General features: G+C 36.2%; 1 protein-coding gene across 2 annotated transcripts in view; it reads left to right on the top strand.

Annotated features, from left to right (window-relative positions):
• LOC106875592 (ceramide glucosyltransferase) overlaps positions 1–27,758 on the top strand; it is a 316,652-nt gene that overhangs the window by 85,428 nt on the left and 203,466 nt on the right. The window contains exon 2 of one of the 2 annotated variants that reach the window (XM_089349636.1): positions 6,054–6,120. The exons of the other annotated variant lie outside the window; for it this stretch is intronic. The gene's annotated coding sequence lies outside the window, so the exon portion shown is untranslated. The remainder of the gene's footprint in view (positions 1–6,053; positions 6,121–27,758) is intronic. 2 annotated transcript variants of the gene reach the window in all.

Below are 27,758 nucleotides of genomic sequence, written 5' to 3'. Positions count from 1 at the left end.
AATAAAAAACTTCTTCCTATATTGTTTAAGTTAACCGTGTGGCCACCCACTTTTGCATAGTTGAACATGTGACCACCCACTTTTGCATCTTTAAACATGTATGTAGCTGCCCACTTTTGCATCTCTAAACATGTGGCTGCTCACTTTTGCATCTTCTAACAAAATGGCACCCACTAAAGTGTACTTGCTGATTCAAAGGGTTAAAACTTGTTTGTCTCAGCTTTATGTCATTATTGGAGCTAAGTTTTTAAGGATCTGATATGGTGCAATTGTGTTAAATATTTCCTGACCTACTACTTACTCTCCTTCAGAATCTCTTATGTCAAGTCTTGTTTAACTCCTGTCACATACACCTTTCCACTTAACTTTCTAATAGTCTCACCTGCATAAATGTGTTGGCCTATTTCTGAACCTTCTGATGATACATGAAACATATTATATATAATCTAAATGCAATGTGAACACACTGTTGTTTCCAATATGCTGTTCAAATAACGAACAGCATATTTCATAGTTCATCCAAGTAAGCACATAATAAAAATCCTTTTTTTGTTCTTTAATAGTCTAAATTTTGGGTGTGTTCCTTGTGTCATACAAAGGTATACTCTAGTACAAAGGTAAATTAAATATTTAACAAGCACAAAAGTTTTGTTAACTGGAATCTCTAACAAAGTTAAATTGTTCTTTACTTCATTGTTCTATCTTACTGTCATTTTTATTCTGAAATTCATGTGACAAATCTTTGCTTTCATTTCATCTGCAAATGGTGCTTCAAACTTCTTTATATTATCCCAGGCTATGACACTTAGACATTGTTTCATTGTACACAGTTCAAGATAGCTTAAAGTTTTCATCTGATGACAAATGGTCTTTAACTTCCTAGATTTCATGAGATTATAAGAAGTTTGAATAAGTTCCATTCTTTGTGTCTGGTAGAAAAAATCTGTAAATGAGTGCTCAACAAAACATTCTGTAGGTCTATGAAATTTATAATGATAGTACTTTATTATTATTGTTATTATTGAGTGAGAGAGCAATGCACGCGATAAAAGTGACACTGGGGTACAAACATATGAAACTCAATCATGACTCTCCGTCTGATAGGGGTACACCAAGCTCATGCATCACAACCATAAGTGCATGACATGGTGATCTTATATCAAGATAAACAGTCCATGACCCTGCAGGTGAGGTCCAGTTAAAATTTTCTTCAGGTTGATTTGCCCATCTCACTCAAAAGGTCACTGAATAAGGGTTGTTTAAAGATGTTGTACAAAACACCCATGTTTACAAAGGTGAATCATTCAAACTTCAAAGAATTCCTCTCAACACATGGCTGTGATGCTCCCCCACTACTCCTGCTCATGATCAGAGATGCACATATTATCAGCCACCAAGAGACATGCTCAACTGGTTATGGTCAAACAACCGACAAGCAAATCTGTAGTATTGAGCAGAATATTTGCTGTAGCCATTCTTTTTATACCAAGACAAAACAATGTGCATGATAACACTTTCAATCAGTTAAGATCAAAAACCATGAAAGCCAGTGCTTGGTATTATTATTATTATTATTATTATAATTTTTATTATTATTTACTTTTAATCTGCATGTTTGTTACAAACACTTGCTGAGACACAAACAAAATCCTTGAAGGACAAGGCATCCAACTGTAGAAACCATGTCAAAACATAAAATGGAACCTGGTGCAGCCCCTGGTCTTGCCAGCCTCTGTCAAACCATCCAACCCATACCAGCATGGAAAATGGGTGTTAGATGACGATGAGGATTATGATGATGATGATTGTTGTTGATTTTGCTTTGTAGAAATACATTCAGAAAGTTATCCACTCACAGATGAGAGGAAACTTTGCCAACCGTTGTTATTAATAGGAAAGCAAGAACAAAGATCCGTTTTGAGGAATCACTAGTCTGTACCCCCGCCACCCCCTCTCAGATACTATTAGAGTAAGTTTTTATTTGTTACATTGATAATACATTTGGTTAATAAGCACTCTGTGGGCATCTGTGTGTGTGTGTGTGTGAGCCTGTGTGTGTATGTATGCTTTTGTGTGTGTGTATGTATGCATGTCTGCCTGTGTGTGTGTGTGTGTGTGTGTGTGTGCGTGCGTACGCTCTCTGTGCATATGTATGCTTGTCTCTGTGTGTGTATACTTGTGTATGTGTGTGTATGCTTGTGTGTGTGTGTATGCTTGTGTGTGTGTGTATGCTTGTCTGTGTGTGTGTGTGTATGCATGCTTGTCTGTGTGTGTGTGTGTATGTATATATGCTTGTCTGTGTATGCATGCATATCTATATATGTATATGTGTGTGTGTGTACCTCTGTGTGTGAGTGTTTATGTATGTGTCTGTGTTTGACTGTGTGCATGTATGTTTATGTGTTAGAAATTCCAGTATTTGTGTGATATCGGCAGAATGGGGTGAGCCAAGCTTAGGAAAGCTGTTTAACAACAAGAAACCAGAACCACCACTGGTACAAATCTACCTCCTCCTCCTCCTCCTCACCACCACCACCATCATCATCATCATCAACAGCAACAACAATAAAGACCTGTGAAGTGGCAAAAAAAAAATGTAAAAGAAAGGAAGCACTCTGGAAATATGAAATCTGATCTGGGTTGGGGGGGGGGGGAGAAACAAAAGATATCTCTGTTTTCTATACGACTGAGAAGTGGGGGTGTATATTAGTTGTAATGTTAGTTATTTTCAGTGTTGACGTATTTTAGTGGCCCAGGGAGGATGTATGTAAGAATGGTGAGGGTAAAGATATTTTTGCAAAAGGTGGGGAGTGAGTGGTATTACCAATCTACTGTCTCTCTCCACAACCATCAAAATCATGGAAAAGAAAAAATAATAAAGGGTTACGTTGATATCCTTCAATGGATTTATTGTTAACTAAACTAGCTTTCCATAGTGTCTTAACAAAAGCCAGATCCATCAATTCTAGATAGTATTTTGTATATTTTTCAAAATTTCATTTATTTGATTTTATTGGAGTTGTTTACCTTAGCTGTGCTTTTTTTTTTTCTTTTTGAAGATTTTAAATGCCCCATTGTGAAAGTTTTGTCTGGTCATTCCATAAATAATGTCAGTTAATCAAAGTTTCCATCCTGCTGTATATCTGTTGATGTAAATTTTTTTTATGGCTGGATGGTTTTCCTGTTTCCTAATAAGGTAATATTTCCTCATTACCAGACATATCTTGAAAGATTTTGAAATGAAGGACACTGCTTGCATAACAGTGACACCTGTTTACAACCATTACATGATGTCAAGACAAGGAGACTGTAACACACACACACACACACACACACACACACACACACACACACATGAATGGTTGAGATTAGGAAGGACATTCAGCTGTAGAAACCATACCAGATCAAACTGAAACCTGGTGCAGCTCCCTAGTTACCAATTTTCAGTCAAACTGTCCAACCCTTGCCAGCATGGAAAATGGATGATAAATGCTGATGATCATGATGATAGTATATATATATATATATATATATATATATATATATATATATATATAGGTGAGAAAATTGGTATGTGAAAGCACGTGGTTGGATGTATAAAAGATAAACAAGAGTGAAAAAACTACAGAAGGCTTGTGTTACATGGTTAGTTTTTTCACTCTTGTTTATCTTTTATATATATATATATATACAGTAATCCCTCGCCATATCATGGTTCACCTATCATGGTCTATTATTTAAGCTTTTGTCAATTCCTTCGTGGTGTTGTTTTGCATTTATAATGAAATGACTATATACAAATTATAAAAATTAAAAAAATATACAGTACAGTACTGTTTCTACTTCGCGGATTTTCACCTATTGCTGAAGGGTTTGGAATGTAACACCTGCGATAGTCAAGGGATTACTCTGTGTGTGTGTGTGTATATATATATATATATTTACACTATCAGGACTTTAGCCTACATGGATTTATGCAGGATTGCACCTAAGGATTTATGGACTTATTTCTGCAAGATTGGAAAGTTGAACTGTGAACTTTTATGCTTCTTTTTTCTTCTCTTTCTTCATCTCCTTATTTCTTTACTCCTGTCCTCTGTCATCATTTCATTAATTCATACTCTTCTCATTATCTCTATTTGTCTCCGATGACGGAATATCCCATACTCTGGGATATCCCAGAAACAGCTGTAAGACTTTGAATCTTTTTTCCAATAATAATAATGTATGATTGGAGATGTTTGCCTTGCCTTAATGTTTGTTTTCTTCTTTAACAATTATATATATGTATATGTGTGTGTGTGTGTGTGTGTGTATATATATATATATATCATCATCATCATCATTTAACGTCTGCTTTCCATGCTAGCAGGGGTTGGACGATTTGACTGAGGACTGGTGAACCAGATGGCTGCACCAGGTTCCAATCTGATCTGACAGTTTCGACAGCTGGATGCCCTTCCTAATGCCAACCACTCTGAGAGTGTAGTGGAGAGAGATAGAAATAGCAGGTTTCTTTCAGTTGCCATCTGCTAAACCTACTCACAAAGCTTTGGTTGACCCAGGGCTTTCGTATTGTTGAAGCTGCCACACAGTTGGACTGAACCCAGAACTATGTAGTTGAGAAGGAAACTTCCTACCACAAAGCCATACCTGCACCTCTATATGTATGTATGTACGTACATACATATGTATGTGTGTGTATGTGTGTATGTATATTCATATATGAATATATAAACACTAATAATATAATGAAGTATAGGATTATAGATAAAAATGTTTTTTTAAAAACAGAATTGAAAATATAGTGAAGAGAAAATATAATAATAGGCATCAAAAAATGTTTTGGGTTACATACTAAAAGAAAATATTCCTATGGCTGTTTCTGGGGTTCATTCGTCCGAGTAAAAAATGAATCTTGAGATTCATTTTCAGAGAATACATTATTAAAGACAGTAAGAAACTAAATAGTTAGATAACATAATTAACCCATTAGCCTTCTAATTACTCTTTCTAATTTATTGCTTATATTTTCACATTGTTTTGAATTAATCATGCATTATTTTGTAGCTTTGAGATTTTGTTGATGTGATTGTCTGTCTACGTTTTGAATGACATTGTAGGGTAGGTGTTAAACACTGGATCTGGTTGGTTTGAACATAAAACTGCTAGAATATTTAAGCCAGATATGGATGGTTTAAATACTAAAGGATTAAATGAAATATTAGATAGCGTAAGGCAGTTGGATCAAACTCATTTGGCTTTGCAGGCCATATTGAAATATAAGCTAAGTCTTTTGGGCTAGATAGGAAGGGTTATTCCTAAAAACTTTATTTGTAACATAAGTGAAAAGAAATGGATAAAGGGATTAATAAGCAATATAAAAACTTTATTAGCAGGCATAGAAGTGGGTGTATGTGGTAAGTAGCTTGCTTCCCAACCACATGGTTCCGGGTTTAGTCCCACTGTGTGGCACCTTAGACAAGTGCCTTCTACTATATCCTCAGGCCAGCTAAAACCTTGTGAGAGAAACTGAAAGAAATGCATCATATATATATGTGTGTGTATATATATATATATATATATATATATATATATATATATATATATATATATATATATGTGTGTTTGTTTCTGTATTCGTCACCCCACCATCGCTTGACATCTGATGCTGGTATGTTTATGTCCCTGTAACTTAGTGCTTCGGCAAAAGAGACTAATAGAATAATAGACTTACAAAGAATAAGTCCTGGGGTTGATTTGTTCGACTAAAGGCGGTGCTCCAGCATGGCCACAGTCGAATGACTGAAACAAATAAAAGAATAAACAAAATACAGAAGGGAAAGAATATGAGATGTTAGTAAAGTTTTTGTACAGACAAAACCTCAGTCACATGGTATATACATACCATGTGAGTATACCATATCTATAATTCTAAGAAAGAGTCCTTAGAGCGAGCGGGGAGACAGACCTTGTTGAAATGAATGCATACAATTCTTTAAAAGACCAATCCTTCATCTTTTTCTGTTTTTTTTACTTGTTTCATTCATTAGACTGTGGCCATGCTGGAGCACTGCATGTCAGCGGACAACCATCGGATATATTTTACATCATATAAGGGTAAGATACCCAATCTTTCTGCTGTTTTCATGACTATATTGTATTCAAAATATTATTTTCTTGTCTGTATAATATGATACACATTCAACGCTTCCGGGGGGGGGGGGGGGAAGAAAATCAGAGCACCAGCTGTCTTGGTTGCCAGAGCACAGCTGTCTGGCTTTCATGCTGGTAGCACATAAATAGCACCATTACCAAAGTCGCCTTCCTGGCACTTGTGCCAGTGGCAGTATTCTTTCACCACAACTTTCTCTCACTCTTTCTTCCTATTTCTGTTGTACCTGTATTTCAGAGGGCGAGCCTTGTCACCCTCTGTGTCATGCTGAATCTCCTTCAGAAATTTGAAGGGTACATGTGTCTGAGGTGTGCTCAGCCACTTGCATGTTAATTTCACAAGCAGGCTGTTCCATTGATTTGATCAACTGGAACCCTCGTCGTTGTAACTGACGCAGTGCCATAGTATATATATATATATATATATATATATATATATATAAAACTTAGATAGGTTTTGGCCAAAGATATATATATATATATATATAGATATATATATATATATATATATATATAGATACATATATATATATAGAGAGACAAATAAATGAATATTTGCAAATACCATGTCTTGTTACTGATTGGTTGGTTAACAAACCCTTGCTTATTCAGACTTAGTCATCTGAAGACTCATTATGATATTTTTTAAAAACTGCAGTTTTATTTTTTTGCTAAACTTTATACATTATTGCTAAGCTTTTTGTTATTTGCAAGAATGGTCTGGCAAATTGCATCTCTTCCTTTTTTTGTGCATTAATTTTTACTTTTTGTGTTTTGTTTATTTTTTTTCCATTGTTTATATATATATATATATATATTTTTTTTTTTTATCAGATATGTAATAGAGCCTTAATGTTTAGATGAGGCTTCTGTGAGAAAATGTGTTTAATAGGTGTTTATGTGTGAACTCTGTGTGTGTGTGTGTGTGTGTGTGTGTATGTGTGTGTGTCGGAGGGTAGGTTGTTTATGCATGTGAATTGAAGTGAGGATGTATGCATGTATTTCTGCATTGGGATGTTTATATGCATGTATGTATTGGTAATCAATAGCATCATCACCATCAACATCTTCATCATCCTGATCACCACCACCACAACCATCACCATCATTCTCACTGTCATTAGCATTATTGCTCATCATCATCAGCTTTACTCTTCTCACCACCACCACCACCACCACCACCACCACCACCCCCATCATTATTCCCATCCTTTCCACTTCTACAGAGGACATTAGTTGCTCTGGGAATTCGAATTATGTCCCCAACTACTGATAAAGTTTGGTTCCTTTGTTCCCTCCCCACTACTCCCTCACCGCCACTCCCTTTAGTGATGCCCACCCGGATTCTGTTACAAATGTTGCATGTGTATGGAGCGTCAGGGGTATTTTTTGACCTTTCTTTCTCTCTCTAGAGTTTTTACACATGCCCACTAAATGTAGGGAGGTGCACAGAAGAAGTGTGAATTTTTACAGGTTGAGAAAGATTTACCATCATTTGCTGCTGGGTGAAAATAACGGTCAGCTTGACCTTCTGAATGCAGTACTATTTCAGTATCATGGCTGTGTGGTTAAGAACCTCACTTTGCAATCTCATAGTTTCAAGTTCAGTTCTGCTGCATGGCATTTTGGGCAAGTGTATTTGGTAAATGCTTTGTGGGTGAATTTGGTGCATGGACACTATGCAGAAGATTGTCTCATGTTCACACATGAGTGTATGTGTGTGTGTGTGTGTGTGTGTGTGTGTGACCAGTAGTGACCCATGCATACCAGCTTACCCTCTCCACACCATCAATGTTATCCAAGGGAAAGACAAAGCCTGATACAACTTGTACTAGTGGCATTGCAATTCATTTCTGCAGCTGAGTGAACTGGAGCGACATGAAATAAAGTGTTTTGCTCAAGAACACAACATGCACCCCAGTCCCGGAATTGAACTCACTACCTCATGATTGTGAGACCGGCACTCTAACCACTGAGACATGTGCCTTCATGAGTAATAAACACACCATTATGAACATAGCTTTTGCACCAAAAACCAATATGAGTATGAGAGTTTCTCTTGGAATCTAACACAGTATAGTTTGTTCTAACAGAGCATCCACATTTAACTTTGGTATTCCTTTAGAACCCACTTCTTATAATACAGAATAAGCACCATTTATATCTTCGCTTGGAACTTTTTTGTTTGGCTGTCACTGTTCAATCTCTTCAATTTCTGTTCAAGTTGATTTCCTATTCAGTGTAATGGTGTAGTTTTATATGCTAATCAATGCCATGAAATTCATTTTTGCCATAAATAAATAGATACAGAGTTATTAGCTTTTAAAATTTGCAAATATTGGTTAATTTTAGCCAATCGTAAGCCAAAGACACATTCATCCCTGTTTCGATAGTAACAAGCCAAACATGAGAACCCTTTTGTCTGTGAAAGAGCAGGTATTGACAAATATATTCTATGTGAAAGCATGTGTGTCGATGCTGTGTTCTGCTGCTTTTGCCCATCTGCTGCTTGTGCTCTGGTCAAGGGAAGTGTTAAAAATAACAACCAACTAAGCCTTAAATCATGCACCCTCAGTTTTTTGGGGGAGCAGGGTTGCATAATTGTATGAATTCCCGAGTGTAGAATACAAATTTGTAAAAAATTTTCTGAAAATTCCAAAAAATAAAAAAAAATTATGAGTTAAATGTTGTGCATAAAGCAGAAATTGATTTATTTACTGTTTCATATTAAAACATGTACAAAAGGACAGCTTCCAAATCCTGTTTTCTGACTAGGTGAAAATTTCCTGGAAAAAGTAAAATATTTCCTGAGATTCAGCTTGGAAAACTACATTAATACACCCACTACACTTCGAGTGGTTGGCATTAGGAAAGGCATCCAGCTGCAGAAACCTTACCAGATTAGATTGGAACGTGGTGCAGCCTCCTGGCTTGCCAGTCCTCAGTCAAACCATCCAATTCATACCAGTATGGAAAGCAGACGTTAAACGATGATGACACCATTTTTTAAAATTTTCAATAAACTTTAAAATTTCCACAGCTGCAGCCAAACAGAAAAGATCATTTTGTTTAACTCAGTAGTTCTCAACTGGGGTCCATATAGACCCTGAGGGTCTATAGAAGATTTTTGGAGGTCTGCACAACAAAATAGTGAATTGTAGATGCACAATTTTAAGGACTCCTAAAAAAAATTTGCATTAGATGTATGTATTTGTATGCATTGCAAGTAACCATGAGGTCTCTTTCTCTAACATTTTACATAGTTCAACCTACACAAGTTAACGTGTGAAAAGCAAAATAGGAATTTTGAAAGAAGTTTCTATAAAACTAGTTTTTAGACAGTGAATGGATATGGTGGGGTCCACCAGAATGAACAGGTAATTAAAGGGGTCCATAGATAAAAAATGGTTTGACTTAACTCCTTAACCTTTAGTATTTAGACCGGTCATATCCGGCCCAAATTTTTTGTCCATTTTATGCTCAAACCAGCCAGATTCAGCCTCTTACACCTACCCTAAAATGTCATTCTAAAAATACACAATCAGATCATCAAAATCTTGATGCTATGAGACAATGCATGGTTACTTAAAAACAATGTGAACAAATAAAACATTAAATTTAACAGAATAATCAAAAGGTTGACTTGTTCCTTTCCATTCTTTCAAGGAGCAACTTTTGCCATCTTTCTTGGTACCTTTATTTTTTATTGGAATTCCATCCACTTTAATTCTCTCCCCAACTCCCTTTGCTTTTATACTTGTGTGTTTTATATTTATATCTGTGGCTAGTCTTAGATATTTCTGCCATGTTTTTGCCACCATCCACTCACCTCACTTCCCCACATAGTTCCATTTCTGTCATCATCATCATCATCATCATTACCATTATCATGGGTAGCAGCTTCTTCTTCATCATCACATTTAACATCATCATGATGTTATAGTTGTCATGATCATCCTTTATCTCTTTCAACAAAGCCTCTCCTCCTCTCCTCCCCTTCTCTACCTCTTACCCCTTTCCTCCAAGTATTTATTTATTATATTTCCTAGGCAGCTTCCTTCCTGGTTGGGGGTCATTTATTTTATCCAAGGGGCTATTATTCTACCCTACACTCCTTCCTCTAACACATGCTACACCTACTATAAGGCCCTTCATCTTCCCCATAGCCCCTTAAACTAAAGGGTAATCATCTTCATGGGATGATATGGAAGAGGGAGTTGTATGCTATCTCCTTAAAAGATAACTCAAAGGGTCAAAAGTTAGGTCAAAGTCCCCCCCTCAAATCAGTCAGTATTAAATTAGGGTCTTGTAAATGTAAGTATGGAGATAAGGCTTTTTTGGGGAGGACCCCTGCTGTTTGATGTTTATTGCTTTGAAAGCTAGAAGAAAAAGGACCCTATCATGTCTTCAACCAGGTCTTCTTTCATTTTAGGGACCCCTTTTATGCTTTCTTCAGTTAATCAATCTTCTGATCAGAGTGATTTTGTGTGTGTGTGTGTGTGTGTGTGTGTGTGTGTGTGTGTGTGTGTGTGTGTGTGTGTGTGTGTGTGTGTGTGTATATGTGTGTGTGAGAGAGAGGGAGAGAGAAAGAGTGTGTGTGTCTGTGTGTTGCTGTTTAGTCCACCTTGGTCAGCTCTTGTAAAGTAGACCTACTGACAAAAGTGATCCACAGTGTATATGGGAATACATTCTCCTGTGTGCATTCTTTCATTAAAAAGATTAAGGAGCAATTTGAGGAAGATTTGATTGCTGCATCTTGCAGGTTGGACATCTACATAAAAATTCCATTCATCACTCTGGATTAGGTGAAATGCATCATAATCTTTGTTTTGGGGTGGAAACAGATGGAAGCATGTCTAGGAATGTAAAATGTATGTGTGACTGAGAAATTGGAGTGTTTGTGTGTGTATATGCATGTGTGTATGCATGTGTATGTGCATGCATGTGTCCATGCATGTGTGTGTATGTGTACATGTGTATGTGTGTGTATGTATTTGCATGCATGTGTGTGAGCAAGTGTGTATGTGTATGTGTGTGTGAGATCAGTAGTTTATATTTGCTTATTATTTTTCTTATTGGTTGAGCATCTATCTTTTATCTTTTACTTGTTTAAATCATTACACAGCAGCCTTGCTGGGGCACTACCTTGAAGAATTTTTTAGTTGAATGAATCAATCCCAGCACTTTTTTTTTTAAAACCTGCTACTATTAATATCTTTTGCTGATCCACTAAGTTACAGGGACATAAACACACCAACACTGGTTGTCATGTGGCAGGGTGGGGACAAACACAAACAGGAAGGCACACATGCATGCACATGATGGGCTTCTAGTTTTTGTCTGCCAAATGCACTCAGACCTTAGTTGGTTCCAAGGCTATAGTAATAACCACTTGCCTAAAGTGCTACACAATGGGACTGAACCACAGTTGTGTGGGTGGGAAGCAAGCTTCTTACCACACGGCCATGTCAGCACATAAAGTTGAACTCACCAGGATTTGAAGGTAGAAAAATTAAGAACTGGAATGCAAACTGCAAAACCTTTTTAACTGATACTCCAAAGCAGGGGTCACCAAACTTTTTTTGACCATCGACCCCTTTTAGCCATTTCTCCTTCCACAACAACTCCCTTTAACCACTTTTCCTGCATCGACTCCCCTTTAGCCACTTCTTCTGCATCGACCCCCCCCCCCCCTTAGCCACTTCTCCAACATCGACCCCCTTTGGCCACTTCTTCCGCATCAGCCCCCTTTAGCCACTTCTACAGTGATGCCCTTTAGCCACTTTTCCTTCTGCATTGATCACCCTCCTCATATAAAGTATCTTAGTACCCTACCCTACCATACCACATCTTAAATGCATAACGGGTAATGATACTGGCAATTAAAATGTTGGCTAAAATATACATGTACAGCAAATTAAGAAATTCTATTGAAGATGACTCACTTTTTACATTTAAAACTACGTGTACAAGTATACAGTATTAGACTTTTGATTTTTATGAAATTGTTTTCACGGTTAGAAAATGTGAAAAACGAATCACAATGCTGGAATATCTTTTACTGAGATTGACAGCATCAATGTGAGGGATGAGCAGGGTGATCCTGAAACAAGGCATTGATATCAGGCTGATATCAATGTTGGTCAGTTTCAGTCTCAAATCACCTCATTCCTCCAGGTTCAAGCAATTTCTGTAAGCAAACACTGGTCAGTCTGCATCCCCTCAATCACACCTCTCAATCTTCGATTACAATACAGATTATGACATCAGGCCTTGAACGTTAACAACAGCAAACTTCTTGCTGCAGTGAAAATTTATCATGTTTTCTCATGTTTCATGGTGCTGACTAAGTATTTCAAGCAGTTCATCTAGGTGAGCTGGTCTTTTGCATGTCGACCCCCATTTAACCCCTTGGCTATCATCGCCACCCCTCAGTAATTGCTCACCGACCCATAAGGGGTTTCTTGTACCCTCTTTGGTGACCCTGCTTAAATGAATCAATCCTAGTAATTATTTTTAAGGCTGGTAGTTATTCTATGGATCTCTTTTGTCAAACTTCTAAATTACAAGGATGGAAAAGAACCAACATGAATCCAGGTTAAAAAAGTCACATGGGTTTTATCCAGTGAGGTTTTGTCTGAGTGTGTTTTGTTTGGATCCCATAAATTAATTGTGACTTTATTACCGGTCACCCTCAACACAGATCTGTTCCAGCAGATTTTTTTGAGGCACTTAGCAATGAAGTACCATCAGAGGAGAAGAGTTAAGAATGAAATTAGAAGTAAACTACTACAAAATGAATAGTTGATTCTTCATTGTGTCAGTTGGATGTCTATGGTAATGGTGAGGAGCAGAAATTTCTGAAAGAATCTAATGATAGGTTATTAGAATTTAAAATAAGATTCCATCTTTTACTATTGTTAATGATTAGTAAACAAAATTTGTAATAGAATCTATAATCAAATCTAAAGCAATTGGTTTCTTTTTTCTTTTTGTCTTTGTTTTTTCTTTTATTTGCTTTAGTTATTTTGACTGTGGCCAATTGACCCCAGGACTTATTCTCTGTAAGCATAGTACTTATTCTGTTGGTCTATTTTGCTGAACTGCTAAGTTATGGGGATGTAAACACACCAACATTGGTTGTCAAGCGATGGTGAGGAGACAAACACAGACACACAAACATATATACATATATTATATAAGATGGGCTTCTTTCAGTTTCCGTCTACCAGATCCAATCACAAGGCTTTGGTCAGCCTGAGGCTATAGTAGAAGACACTTGCACAAGGTGCTACACAGTGGGACTGAACCTGAAACCATGTGGTCAGGAAGCAAACTTTTTACCACACAGCCACACCTGCACCTATGTTTAATTTGTTTCAGTCATTGGACTGCAGCCCATACTAGGGGACCACCTTGAAGGATTTAGCCAAATAAATTGACACCAAGACTTGTTTTACTTAAAATCTCTTATTCTTCAGTCTCTGTTCCCAAAAGCTATGGGATGTGAACCTGTGGCTTTCAACCAGGATCCATATGACCCTTGGGGATCCATATAAGATTTTGCTGTTAAATTTTGTGTGCAATAGATTGGTCATGCTTCTACAATACACAAAATACTTTAATTTAAAAAATGTAATGGAGTTTTTTAAACATCGAATGGCTATGTGGATCCACCCGAGTAAAAATAGGAACTAAATGGGTCTTTAGGCAAAAAACTGTTTGAGAAACACTGATGTAAGCAAGCCAACACCAGTTGTCAAGCAGAGAACAAGCAGAAAGACAGACAGACACACAGACACACAGACACACACACATGTGATGGGCTTCCATACAATTTCCAGCTACTAAATTGACTCACAAGGCATTAATTGGCTTGAGGCTAGAGTACAAGCCCAAGGTGCCGTGCAATGGGACTGAACCCAAAACCATGCAGTTGTAAATCAAGCTTCTTAACCATACTGGCACTCTGTCGGTTATAACAAGTGTTCCAGCTGATCCAATCAATGGAACAACCTGCTCATGAAATTAATGTGCATGTGGCTGAGCACTCCACAGACACATGTACTTGTAACGTAGTTCTCAGGGAGATTCAGCGTGACACAGAGTATGAGAAAGCCGGCCCTTTGAAATACAGGTACAACTCATATTCTCCAGCTGAGTGGAATGGAACAATGAGAAATAAAGTGTCTTGCTCAAGAGACACAACATGCTGCCAGGAATCGAACTCATGACCTTAGGATTATGAGCCAAATATCCTAACCAATAAGCCATGTACCTTCACTTCTTCACCATACACAAATGCAGTAAAGTTTTGCTAATTGCAACATAAATATTTCTTAAACTTCTGCATGTCTAACTGAAGAATGGATTTTGGATTGGACAACCCCAAATAGCTCTGTGAATTCGAAGAACAGTGCAGTATTTGAGAATTACTCAGTATTTTAGAATCACTTCTTTGACAATACATTGGTGCCAAGATGTCTGGAACTTGCAACAGACATACTGTAAAGGTAACTGGATACTGTGGCTAAATCCTTTTATTTGCCACTTTATCTCTTTCATCTCTTTATATCAAATCTAACACATTAATCTTGTTCTTTTCTAACTTTCAACCCCTTTTAAGAAGTCTAGGAATTTTAATGGCACACACACACACACACACACACACACACGCACACACACACACACACACCCACACACATGACAGGCTTCTTTCAGTTTCTGTCTACCAAATCCATTCACAAGGCTTTGGTTGGCCCGAAGCTATAGCAGAAGTCACTTGCCCAAGGTGCCACACAGTGGGACTGAACCCAGAACCATATGGTTAGGAAGTAAGCTTCTTACCATACAACCATGCTTGTGTCTATATATATATATATATATATATATATATATATATATATATATATATATATATATATATATATGTTCATCTGTCTGTCTGTCTGCTTGTCTATCTATCTACCCATCTCTTTTTCCATCTGTCTGTCTGTCTCTCTCTCTCTTTCTCTCTCATCTTTTTATCTTTCACTTGTTTCAGTCATTTGATAGCAGCCATATTGGGGTGCTTAATTGAACAAACCAATCCTAGTTCAATGTCTTAAGTCTGATGTTTTTCAATTAGTCTCTTTTGTCAAACTACAAGGTTATAGAGACAAACACACACACACACACACACACACACACACAGTGGACTTCTTTCAGTTTCTATCTACCAAATCTGTTCGCAAGGCTTTGGTTGACCCAAGGACTTAGTAGAAGACACTTGTCCTAGGTGCCATGCAATAAGGCTGAACCTGGAACCATGTGGTTGGGAAGCAAGGTTCTTACCACATAGCCACACCTCATTTTTTTTTTCTTTTTCTGTCAGATTAGAATCTTCATCCCTATTAGGGATGATAAATTACCAGCTGTATACTGAGAATAAGTTGTCAAGAGTTGTATCATCTAAAAAAATTAACACTGATTATATATATATATATATATATATATATATATATATATATATATATATAAAACGTTGACCACTCACGTGGACACTTAATGTGCTAGAAATAGATCACATCTTGTGTCTACTAAGACCTAAATTGTTCTCACAACAAAATTCAGCGTAAATGGGCAAGACATTTAAAATTACCGAAAAAATCATTATTAAACAGGAACTAGTTTCGAAATTACCACTCTTACCGAATGTCTGTTTCTCTTCAGCCTGATCGTAATGTAACCATAATCCTCAGAACCCTATACAAAGTTGCCCACTGTCATAGGTGAACGTGTATGTGGTTCTGTGTCCACGTGAGTGGTCAACGTTATATATAAAAATATACTTTAATCCCCTGAGATCGCAGATATTGTTTCTGAATCTCTTTGATTCTTTAAATGTGCTAGCTTCCTGGTAATAAATCGATATTAATTAATATATGATTTTTTACCCTATGTTTTAAATGAATTAACTATTACCAAGTTCTCAAACTGGATATATGCGACGCAGTAAATATTTTTTTCTGCAGACATATTCCCGGAATTAGTGCGCCAAAACGAAGATTTTTGAATTTTACCATTAAGCTGTAATTAACAGAACCACATACACGTTCACCTATGACAGTGGGCAACTTTGTATAGGGTTCTGAGGATTATGGTTATATTACGATCAGGCTGAAGAGAAACAGACATTTGGTAAGAGTGGTAATTTCGAAACTAGTTCCTGTTTAATAATGATTTTTTTTGGTAATTTTAAATGTCTTGCCCGCTTACGCTTTGGTATTCCGCTGAATTTTGTTGTGAGAACAATTTAGGCCTTAGTAGACACAAGATGTGATCTATTTCTAGCACATTAAGTGTCCACGTGAGTGGTCAACGTTATATATAAAAATATACTTTAATACCCTGAGATCGCAGATATTGTTTCTGAATCTCTTTGATTCTTTAAATGTGCTAGCTTCCTGATAATAAATCGATATTAATTAATATATGATTTTTTACCCTATGTTTTAAATATATATATATATATATATATATAAATAGATAGATAGATAGATAGATAGTGAGACACACACACACACACACACACACACACACACACACACACACACACACACACACATACAAAGTAGTCTTGTGTGTGTTAATGTTTTTTCATTTTTTTTAGAAAATATCTAAAGTTCAATGACTAAGAAATGTGAAATTAAAATGGTAAAAGTAAAATTAGCAGAAATGTAAAACCTTCAGAGGAAAATGACCCTTTCCCCTGCAATTTCAAAACCAGAAGGGCAGATGTGTTTGGTAGAATCAGTAGGTATTCATCCTCATGTACACATATATATATATATATATATATATATATATATATTCTTTTATTCTTTTACTTGTTTCAGTAATTTGACTGTGGCCATGCTAGAGCAGCACCTTTAGTCGAACAAATCAACCCCAGGACTTATTCTTTGTAAGCCTAGTACTTATTCTATTGGTCTCTTTTGCTGTGCCGCTAAGTTATGGGAATATAAACACACCAACACCGGTTGTCAAGTGATATTGGGGGAACAAACACAGACACACGTGCACTTACAAACACACACACACATGACGGGCTTTTTTCAGTTTCCACCTACCAAATCCACTCACAAGGCTTTGGTTGGCCCGGGGCTATAGTAGAAGACACTTGCCCAAGGTTCCATGCAGTGGGACTGAATCCGGAAACATGTGGTTGGTAAGCAAGCTTCTTATCACACAGCCACTCCTGTGCCTGCACAGAGCCACTGTGCCTCCATGCAGTCACTTTGATAAATTGAGTGAATTCTTTCCTTGGAATAAGTAGCTTTGTGTCAATGTTAGAAATCTTCATAATCATGATGCTGATGATGATGCATCATCATTGTTACAGAGAAATGAATTTTTTAGTTTGTCAGAATTAGTTCTAACAAATTAGCCAAATTTTTTAGCTTGTCAGAATTAGTTCTAACAAATTAGCCATTACTAAATGTGTGATATTAACTTCGTTTACTCAATCTCATCTAGTATTAAATTACTAATGACAGTATTTAATTGATGAGGCTTAAGAATATGATGGCATCAGAGGTTCCATAGCAACCGTGGTGTTAAAACAAAGACAAGATACCAATTTACTGTTAGCTTTTTCTTGATAGCTTAATGGATGTTTTGTCTCTATCAACTCTATTTCATGTTGTATTCTCTTTCAACTTCAAGAAATGAAAAATAAGAAGTTTGATGGAATGCTTTTGCCTAAACGAATCTTCTATTAATAAAAGTTTAATTCTGTTGTATTGTTGAAGCTCAGGCAACTGCTTCCCATCTCCATCCTCAATAACTCCATTTTTTTGTCATTGTACTCATGCTTCTTTCACCCACTCATTCAAACCTTTCTGCTGTCATTACTGTCTCATCTATTCTTCTCCTAGATCAGGGGGTCACCAAACATTTTCACCGTGGGCCAGATAACTGAGAGAATGATGAGCACAGGCTGCATAACCATTTTGTTCAATACAATACAGTGAATACACTAAAAGTAAAGACAACCAACATATTTACTTACCAAAAAGTTATCAAAGAAGGCGACGTTAGCAATAAGATAGTTATATCACAGCCAGTGTGCACATATCCGAATCCCACAAATTAAGCAGCTAAAAAGATTAGTGAGATTTGTGAAACTGGTATTTAGTTTTTATGACATCATCAGTATTTGTTTTGGAATTGCTGCACCCAACCAAGAGAAATGCTTTCAAATGTTCATCAGTCAACCTTGTTTGATGTGCTGGTCTCACATACTTCATTTCTGAAAATGCTTGCTTACAGATATAAGTTGTTCTAAATACTGATGCCATACCAGAGGCAAATGAACTCTCATTGAACAAACAGTACAGTGCAGTGGCAGGCTGGATGAACTGACCTCGTGAGCTGTAGTTTGGCAACCCCTGTCCTTAGTCATTTGAGCTGAAGAATATGTCATAGGTTATTAAATATTCTTTATATTCTACACTTTTGCTCTTACACAACCTCTTGCATGGAACACAAAATGAACAGCTTTGTCAGGCAGCAAGTCTACAAATATGCTGGCAGATGGAAACCACTCCTTGTATCGGTAAAAATATGAGAGCTTGCCTTGTATGGTCATATATCCTGCCATAACTCCCTATCCAAAACCATTCTTCAGAGCATGGTTGAGGGAGGGCAAAAGAAAAGCTGACAAAAATCTTGATTTGGCAACATCAGGGACTGGATTGGTCACAAAATAGTGAACTTGCTACACCTGACAAAGAACAGAGACTAGTGGTGACAACTGGCTCCAAAAGCATCTGGAGTGACACTCCAATGACTGGCTGCATCAGTTAAAGGATGATGATAATGATGCTGACAATGATCCTTTCACCCACCCATTCTAGCCTTTCTGCTGTTAATGATCTCTCTCTGTGTCTCTTTCTCTCTCTCTACTGAATGGAGAAAGTGTGTAGGATTGTAAGGCACCAATAGTTCCATCTTGTTGAGGAATTATCAGCCTCTTTACTGCTGATGCCATGAGAAAACTCATTGAGTGCACTCTGTAAAGGGATTGGTGTAAGGAAGGGCATCTAGCCATAGAAACCAAACCAAATGACACATACAAGAACGAGTCTTTGAGAGCATAGCTTTTGATAAGAAATGATTCAGACCATGTAAACCTGTACAACCCATCCCACCCAGCAGGCAAACTAGCAGAATCATTAACATGCCAGGCAAAATGCTTAGCAGCATTTCATCTGTCTTTACGTTTTGAGTTCAAATTTTGCCTTTCATCCTTTTGGGGGTCGATAAATTTAGTACCAGTGAAACACTGGGGTCAATGGAATTGACTACCCCCCCCCCCAAAAAAAAATTTCAGGCCTTGAGTCTATTGTAGAAAGGATTATTATTATTATTTTGATGACGATGGTGGTGGTGGTGGTGGCAGTGGTACAGCCCTCTTCGTATTAAAAGCTCTATAGATAAATCTGTCAGATGTCTTTGGGGAGTAACTTACTCAGAAACATCATTTGTATGAAAAATGATACTTAATTAACTGTTAACATATTAAATGCAGTCAGCATTAACAATCCAATTAGTAATAATAATGTATTGAATAAAGACAACATTAGTCAATGGTTAATATTGTTTTAATCATCTTGTCTAGTACAGGAGACAGTAAAGCCTTAATTTCATGGTACATTTGTTCTTCCTGCTTCTGAGTTCAAATCCCAGCAAAATTAACTTAGTCTTTCATTACTGTGAAGTTTATGAAATAAATACCAGTAATATACAACTTGTTACCAGTTCAAATATGCTTGAGGCTTATCTGAACCCCTAAAGACCTGGGTTTGAACATGCCTCAACCATATTTGAACTGATAACAAGTTTGTATTTATACATATCACTGTTTAGTGTTTCTATTCTGTATCAATAATACACAAAGACTCATTGGGTGGCGAGTTTGCAGAGTTGTTACTGCTTTGGGCAAAATGCTTTGTGGAATTTCGTCTGTCTTTATGTTCTGAGTTCAAATTGCACTAAGGTTGATTTTGTCTTTCATCCTTCTGGGGTTGATAAGACAAGGACCAATTAATTGATCACTGGGGTTGATGTAATTGACTCACGACTCCCCTGATATTACTTGCCTTGTGCCAGCTAAAATATTTGATGAGGAAATCAGAAATTCAACACAACCACTTAAATAGATTATAGATAAATTAGTGTCGACATATTTAATGTAATGATGAACATTAAAAAGCATTAATTAGAGAATAATTAGGCAATGAGGAAATGACAAATAGTGGTTAATCACTCATGTCATTTTAATTACTCCTGCAAATATAAGAGTGAAGTGAATTACATGTCCTAGTGGTTAGGGTGTTGCAATCATGATTGCAAAGTCCTGATTTTTATTCTTGGACTGGTTGCTATGTTGTGTTCTTCAGCAAAACACTTCATTTCACATTACTCATGTTAAACCAATCCACTTATCCTTTTAAGGCAGGTTGCACCAGCCTGGCTGCTGTCCTTTAATAGAAACAAGTAAAATATAAAAGATTTATGTGCACCCAAATATTTCTATTTGCTCTTAAGTCCATTACGAGTAAAAAAAAAAAAAACATTTGAGAAGCAGTTGTTTTAGAGAATCAGCTGCCATTTTGCATGTTTGTTTCTCTGTTAAAATGTCTTTAAGCAATTTAACTGCATTAGCTAACTCTAGTAATGTTTATGTTTATGGTGTTGGTTGGAATTATTTGGTAGCTAATTAGCAGAACAATTCAGTTTATTGTACCAGTTAACTTTATATAATTAATAAATGTCTTTCGTCAACAACATTAGCCATGGTCTCACGAAAGCGCTCATTTACCAAGTTACTGTTTAAACCAAATTATAATACACATATATGCACTCACATATGCACACATAAATACATGCATGCATGTGCACACACACATGCATGCAGACGTAGATGCACACATCCAGTTCATCATCATCACAATCATCATAACCATCATCGTTTAAACTCCACATTCTTCTGTTAGCAACCCATGCAAGTAGTCCAAAACACATACACCTATGTATGTACACACACATGCACATGCATGTGTGTGTGTATACACACACACACACACACACACACACACACACATATATATAATATGTATATATACTGATGTATGTTTGTATATGTATGTATATGTGTGTGTGTGTGTATATACATATACACACACATGTATGTATACATATGTATATATATATATATATATATATGTGTATCTGTATATATATGTGTATATATATATATATATATATATATATATATTATATATATGTATGTATATATATATATATATATATTATATATATGTATGTATATATATATGTATGTATATGTATATACATGTATGTATATATATGTATGTATATATATATGTATGTATATATATATGTATGTATATGTATATACATGTATGTATATACATGTATGTATATGTATATACATGTATGTATATGTATATACATGTATGTATATGTATATACATGTATGTATATGTATATACATGTATGTATGTGTATATACATGTATGTATGTGTATATACATGTATGTATGTATGTGTATATACATGTATGTATATGTATATACATGTATGTATATATATATGTATGTATATGTATATATATGTGTGTGTGTATATATATATGTATGTATATGTGTGTGTGTGTGTGTGTGTGTGTGATGTGGCCTTTGCATGATAGATGATGTAGAATGCAACTAGCTTCAGCAGTCATGTATTTGTTATCCTTCTTCTTTACTTTCACTAATTACTTAATTATGTATGCAGGGGGAATTCAGTGTTTTACTGGCTTCAGCTTTTTGTGTGTATTTTTTTTTTCATTTTATTTTATTTCTCTCGGGCATGGCTGTGTGGTTAAAAAAGCTTATTTTGTAACCATGTGGCTTCTGGTTCAGTCCCACTGTGCAGCGCCTTGGTACAAATGTGTTCTACTATAGCCCAAGACTGACCAATGCCGTGAATGAATTCAGCAGATAGAAACTTTGTGGAAACCTATCATCTCTCTATCTCTCTATCTATGTGTGTGCGTGTGTGTGTGTGTGTGTGTTTATGTCTGTGTGTGTCTTGATATTTCTGTTTCTTGCCTCCTGACCGTCACCACCATTTGACAACTGGTATTGGTTTGTTTATGTCCCTGTAACTTTGCAGTTTTAATAAGTACCAGACTGAAAAAACAAGTTCTGGGGTTGATTTGTTTGACGAAGCCCTTCAGGATGGTGCCCCAGCATGGTCACAGTTCATTGACTGAAACAAGTAAAAAAAAGATAAGCTAATCATAAGTCAAAGGAACAAGGAGCGGGGGACAATGTTTATGACCTTCTCTACAGCTTTGTATGTTGTTATTATTATTAGAAAAAGGGAATACAAGGAGAAAATCAAGCATTTATGAGGGCCAGTGGTTGTAGTATGTACTCAACCATTTTTTTTGTTATCTATGGATCCATTTGATTTCTAATTTACATGGATGAATCTTCCAAGTTATTTTTATATTTTTATGTATGACTGATGCTAATTTATAATTGTTATGCAATGTCAAGAGAATGAGGCACAAACACACATGCACATGAATCCACACTCACAGGCACATACATACACCCATACATACAAACATTCATACACACACACACGTGCATTCATACACATGTATGCACACACACACATGCATACAAACATTCATCCACATACATACACGTACATGCAAACATTCACAAACACACACATACATTCACCCACACACACATACAACAGGCTTCATATCCAAAAACTGCTCAGAAAGCTTTGCTTGGCCCAGAGCTGTAGAAGACACTTGCCAAAGGTGTCATGCAATGGAACTGACTTGGAACTATATGGTTAGACAACAAACTTCTTAACCACAAGCCAGGCCTCTGTCTATTTCTGTATTAATATTTAAGAAAAAAATTCTGTTTTCATACAATTGTGCACAACAAAGTGTTGCTTCACCCATACTTGTTTTGGAAGATGAGATTCAGGCAAAATATAAAGGCCACTGACTTAGAAATCAATAGTAAACACATTAAAATCTATTTAAAACAAGGAAAGCTGTAGAGGGTGTTTAAAGACAAATGGTTTGTGTGCGTAGAAGCTCCCAATCTCATTAGATGTAAGATCTTCCTCTGTGCAATTCTCTAACTCTCCCTTGGATAAAGGAAGGCTGTATTGTAAACCAAAATACCAGTACTTCTGATATAACAAGCAATGAAGGACTTGTAAAGGTTAAACAATTCTTATATATACAGGCTGTACGACTGTCCAAACAAACCTTTTGTTTTTGTTTCGCGTCAATACATAGAGTATGGGGGGGAATGTGCAGATGTTTTGGCAAACATTGAGAGGCCAGCCTTTAGAATAAACAGCTTTGGAACAATGGTGCTTTTAATAGCTAAGTGTGAGGTTGGCAGCATTGAAATTCATTGTTGGTAAATGAAGAGGAACAAGTATGTATTTTTTAAATTTTATTATCAGCATCATTATTTTATAATAATAATAATACCAATAATAATAATGATAATGGTTTCAAATTTTGGCATGAGGCCAGGATTTTGGTGTTTGAGAGTAAATCAGTAACATGAACCCCTTTATTCACCTCGTACTTATTTTATGAACCCCAACTGGATGCAAGGCAAAGTCAACTTAGGCAAACCTGGTGTGCTAATGATTCCATCAGCTTCCCACCTTAACTCTTTTGTTACCATATTTCTGTTGAGATGCTCTGTTTTTCTCTCAATTATTTTAAATATAACAAAGAATTTAGTAAAATAACTTAGTTATCATTAAGCTGGTGTTAGAAACATAAATTGTGACTAAGGTTTTGGTGGAAGATTTTAATTCAAAACTTATGAAAACAAGACATTTGTACTACAAAGCCAGAAGCGGTTTCAGCCAGGTTGGTATCAAAAAGGAAATTAATTATTTGTTATCCCTTTTGTTACCATATTTCTGCCAGGTTGGTATCAAAAGGGTTAAGAATTGTTTCTCTATTATATATTTTAACCCTTTTGTTACCATATTTCTGTTGAGATGCTCTGTGTTTGTTTCAATTATTTTAAATATAACAAAGAATTTAGTAAAATAAATGAGTTATCATTAAGCTAGTGTTAGGAACATAAATTGTGACTAAGGTTTTGGTGGAAGATTTTAATTCAAGACTTATGAAAACATGACATTTGTAATACAGAACCAGAGGTGGTTTCAGCCAGGTTGGTAACGAAAGGGTTAATAGTAATAATTATTATTTGTGATAAGACTTGAAATACTTGTTTTATTGACTTCGAAAGGACGAGAAGTGAAGTCAACATCAGCAGAGTTTGAACTCAGAACATAAAGGTAGACAGATTGCCAGTTAGCATTTTGTATGCCAATTATTTTTCTAGCTGCCACCTTTATAATAATAATAATAATAATAGTAATATTTTATACCAAACTCTTAAATTACGGGATGTAAACAAACTAACACCAGTTGTCAAGCAGTGGTGAGAAGGCACACATTCATATATATATATATATATATATATATATGTATATATATACACGATGGGCTTCTTTCAGTTTCCATCTACCAAATCCACTCACAAAGATTTGGTCAGCACAGGGCTATCGTAGAAAAGTAGAAGACACTTATCCAAAGTTCCATACAGTGGGACTGAACCCAGAACCTTGTAATTGAGAAGCAAATTTCTTACTACACAGCCATGCCTAACTTTTGATAACAACCACCTCCTTTTTTTTACAAAATTTTTCTAAGTTTTGTCTTTATGATTCATAACTTTAATATTTAATATCTAATGGTCAGAATGGCTGAACTGTAACCTTTAGACTAAGACTTAAACGGGTTAGCATGCTAAAAGGCAGCCTGATGGTTCACATCGGTGAATGTATTTTATGTGCTTTCAATCAATGTAGAAAATATATAATCAACCTAATTATAAACCTAGAGTCAAAGGTTTTGTTAACCGACTTAACAGCTTTGCTCAGGAGACTGTATTTGTGGTTGGAACTGTTCTAGTGTTAAATATTATATTATGTTTCATTTTTGAATATTCTACTCTAATAATGGTTTCAAATTTTGGCACAAGGCCAGCAGTTTTTTAGGGGTGGGGTTAAGTTGATTACATTGACCCCTGTGCCCAACTGGTACTTACTTTATCGACCTTGAAACGATGAAAGGCAAAGGTGGCTTCAGCAATATTTGAACTCAGGATGTAAAGAACTGGAAGAAATGCTACTGAGCATTTTGTCCAATACACCAACAATTCTGCCAGCTTGTTGCCTTATTGTATTCTAATAATCCTTTCTACTAAAGGCACAAGGCCTGAAATTTTGTGGGAGGGTACTAGTTGATTACATCAACCACAGCATTTCATTGGTACTTAATTTATCAACTCTGAAAGGATGAAAGGCAAAGTCGACCTTGGTAGAATTTGAACTCAGAACATAAAGACGGATAAAATGCTGCTATGCATTTTGCTTGGGACACTAACAATTCTTATTTCTTTGCTGCCCACAAGGAGCTACACGCAGAGGGGACAAACAAGGACAGACAAACGGATTAAGTCGATTATATCGAACCCAGTGCATAACTGGTACTTATTTAATCGACCCCGAAAGGATGAAAGGCAAAGTCGACCTCAGCGGAATTTGAACTCAATGTAGTGGCAGATGAAATACCGCTAAACATTTTGCCTGGCGTACTAACGATTCTGCCAACTCGCCTGGGGCACTAATGATTCTGCCAGCTCGTCACCTTATTGTATTCTAAAAATAAATATTATATTGTGTGTTCAGATCAGTGTTGGAAGTATAAAAAGTAAATTTCTTAAAGACCCTATTGTTTGGTTTAGTTTCATAGCTTGAAATGCATAATTGATATTTTGTTTCCTGGATAAGTTATTAGTTTATCACTGGTTAACACCCCACTTTGATCTGGTGCCTATTTCCAACGGCTACAGCTAATATTTTTTGTAGCCCTTAAAGATAAGTAATAAGGTCTAGTTTCCTGGGGTTTTTTTTTATCTTATATATTTTACTTGTTTCAGTCATTGAACTGAGGCCATGCTGGGGCACTGCCTTGAAGGACTTTAGCTGAACAGATGAATCCCAATTCTGTTTTCATACAATTGTATACAACAAAGCGTTGCTTCACACATTCTTGTTTTGGGAGACAAAAGTTAGGCAAAACATGAAAGCACTGACTTAGAAACCAATAGTAAACACATTAAAATCTATTTAAAACAAGGAAAGGTGTAGAGGGTGTTTAAAGACAAATGGTTTGTGGGCGTAGAAGCTCCCAATCTCATTAGATGCAAGATCTTCCTCTGTGTAATTGTCTAACTCTCCCTTGGATAAAGGAAGGCTGTATTTTAAGTGTTTGAAGTCTGGTACTTACTTTCTCAGTGTTTTTTGCTGAACTGCTGAGTTACAAGGATGTAAACAAACCAACACTAGTTGTCAAGTGATGTTGACTCAGACACACACACACACACACACACACACACACACACACACGGCAAACTTTCACTCACAAAGCATTGGTTAGCCTGAGGCTATAGTAGAAGACACTTGTCCAAGGTGCCATGCAGTAGGACTGAACCTGAAACTTCATGGTTGCAAAGTGAGCTTCTTAACCACACAGTCATGCACCAGGCTACCAGTATGACCCATCCAGTTGATCTGGTATTCATTTCCCGGAAGTTAGGGGAACTGAGGCAACGTTATTTAATCCTTCAGCGTTTAAACTAGTCATATCCAGCCCAAACGTTCTTCTTGTTTTCTGTTCAAACCAGCCAGATCTGGCCTCTCACACCTACCCAACAATGTTATTCTAAGAGTAAACAATCACACCAGCAAAATTCATAAGCTAAAAGATTATTCATAATTAATTCAAAACAATGTGAATCAATAATTATTACCTTTGACAGAGTAATTTGAATGCTAAAAAGTTAAATTTGTGAAAAGTTCTGTTTAGAAACCAATATTAATGCCAGTTATGGATTAGAACCTATGACCGATAAGAAAGTAGTCCAATACCTTAACCACTTGACCATTGCAACAGAATTGCGTCTTCTGTTAAGTGGTATCAGCTGCTATAGACATTCTTCTAATGATTGTAAACAGTATAATATTGACTATTTGTTTTGCTGTGCTTCACATGCATGTGAGATGGGTTTGGCTGGCTGTCTACCTACAGCATCTGAATGTTGAAAGTTTTGCTAATAATTGTGAATAGCTAAAGCAAGTATAATTGGAAGAAGTTCTTATAACTGGATTCCTTCCTAATGACAGCCACAGCTGTTGAAGGGGACATTGTTGTTTAAGTCAACAATAGAAAAATGCGAAACTTTGGTGAACTGTACAATTCCTTTGTTTAATGATTCTACAGAAAAAACAAAACAACAACAATAAGCAAACAAGTCAAACTAAACAATGGTAAATTGTTTTAATAACTTCTACCTTTAAAATAACTGGAAGCTCATTGTCTTGACAAGCAGAAT

The sequence above is a fragment of the Octopus bimaculoides genome, chromosome 3 (assembly GCF_046866305.1).
Source record: "Octopus bimaculoides isolate indiv1 chromosome 3, ASM4686630v1, whole genome shotgun sequence".
Classification (NCBI taxonomy): Eukaryota; Metazoa; Mollusca; class Cephalopoda; order Octopoda; family Octopodidae; genus Octopus; species Octopus bimaculoides.
Note: the sequence above shows the minus strand (reverse complement) of the source record. Positions and strands in the feature narration are given on the sequence as shown.